Source organism: Sardina pilchardus, chromosome 22, assembly GCF_963854185.1.
Source record: "Sardina pilchardus chromosome 22, fSarPil1.1, whole genome shotgun sequence".
In the NCBI taxonomy this organism is placed as follows: domain Eukaryota; kingdom Metazoa; phylum Chordata; class Actinopteri; order Clupeiformes; family Clupeidae; genus Sardina; species Sardina pilchardus.
Genome location: NC_085015.1, coordinates 18,874,656 through 18,876,594, shown reverse-complemented (window position 1 = coordinate 18,876,594; position 1,939 = coordinate 18,874,656). Strand labels below are relative to the sequence as shown.

The 1,939-nt window shown below is 40.4% G+C and overlaps 1 long non-coding RNA gene across 1 annotated transcript; it reads right to left on the bottom strand.

The window, feature by feature from the left end:
• Nucleotides 1-682: 682 nt before the first annotated feature.
• Nucleotides 683-1,621, bottom strand: LOC134070306 (uncharacterized). The gene is made up of 3 exons (XR_009936914.1): nt 1,595-1,621; nt 920-971; nt 683-773 (listed from the first exon to the last, which is right to left on the bottom strand). It is a non-coding gene; the product is annotated as an uncharacterized LOC134070306 (long non-coding RNA).
• Between the last annotated feature and the right edge of the window lie 318 nt (nt 1,622-1,939).

Sequence of the window (1,939 nt, the reverse complement as noted above, 5' to 3'; positions counted from 1 at the left end):
GAATACGGTGTGGCTGCTCTGTCTATGTACTGCTCATGTATGGGTAAGCAAACTTTCCGTACCATTATGTTGCATGGTGGATTATGGCATTGCCACTGATCATAAAAAACTACTCCAATCATGATAGTACACGAACATTACATATTTATGTTAATTGCACATTTTAGTCCTGCCATTTATTCTAAGGCAGCTTTTGAAACATGCATATTCAAATTGTTTACTACACCCATCAAGTTAATTTTCCATTAACAATGCATTCAGGCATATTAAAAACAGAAATTAAGTGTGCAACCTGTCTATAGCATGACAAAAGCCTATCTGTAAGTTGGTTTGAGCTTATCTGTAAGTAGGTTTGAACGTATTTGATGTACTCATGCCATAATCCTATGTGCATATTTGTTCATACAGTACATACATTAATATACTGTACATACATGGCTAATTATATATTTCTGTTTGTTATACTTATGGTTCTAAACATCAAAACATAATATTAACCTTAAAATGACAGTAAAGTCATATAGCTAGCCAACATCAATACACATTTTTGAAAATCCCAAAACTACTAATAGAACAAAGAGTAGTACTGTAGGCATTAGTAAATCACTCCAGTGATGAAGAATGAAAAGTGAAGAAAATAGTCTTGACCGTGATGACCTCTTTGTGTGGAGGCCGACACAGCAGACGCTCATCAGAGGACCATTAGTGAGCGAGGGGGGACGTAGAGCTGGGTCATGGAATTAAGATAACAAGGTGCAGGTCCAGTTAGTGTCCTATGGGCCAGAGTGAAGGACATTAATTAAATTCTGGCTACTGTAGGAAGTCAGTGAAGAGTAATTAAGTACAGTACCCTAAAGTTGATTACATGCAATATAAAGGATGTCTATCATCCAGAACAGATTTAGTTTCCGATACTGACCTGCGGACAATATAACCTGCTCATGATGTTGATGTTGTTTATTCCGTGGTCCCTGATGAGCCATAATACAAATGAAATGCCATTATTGATCTAGTTCTCTGTCTCATTGCACTTCTCATCCTTCAAATAGTAGTAAACCATATACCCACTAAGCTCTTCAAAAACTGTTACTTTGAATGGCAATACTTTGAAATGGGCTGACTCTCCCATTTTTCATCCTTCATAAATTTCATATACACCATGCACAGTATATACTATTTTACGTATGTAAACGTGCACACATATTACATGTATGCAGTTTGCTCTGATCTGTGTATGATGCAGATAGTCCCCCCCACCCTTTAGAAGCCATGGTTCTGCTCAAAGTTCATGATGTGCCCGTGCGTACTTTCGGGGTACATCAAGTTGGCCTGTTTCAGGCGCCTTGATACAGTATATTCATGTTATGGCACTGTGTTTAAATGTAGGCTAAGTGAAATATTTCAGTTACTTTCCCAATAAATTCTAATAATAAACATTCATGTCATTTTTAAAATGTATTGCCATTTTGAGGCTTCTGCTGAGAAAAATGACTTAGCTCTTCAAGCAAATACACCCCTAACATTCAGATATGAGCAACGTAACTTGCTCTCATTCAGTTACAATTCATTCCTGTTAAGGCCTGAACACACCAACCCGATAATCGTCCGTCGGGCAGTCGGGGGCGGTCGGGGACTCGAGTCTGTTTGGTGTGTCCCGTGCTAGCCTGGCACGCCCTCCCAGTGACGCAACGCCTTCAGGCTTTTGCTGCTGGTCTGGTCAACTGCTCATTCAGAAGGATTTCTGAGTTCCCGAAATCTGCGGAACTGCCCCCTTTGGTCGAGAACCAATCAACTTTGAGCAGCTCCAACGGCTCTGGGTAGAGGCGTGTTCAAGGCAGAGGAAAGAGTGTTGTTATTGGTTTAAACTCGGCAATCCGCTTTCTGACATCTACCAGTAGCAAATCGAGGCACTTAAAGGAGGCGGGTCAACCAGCGCTGG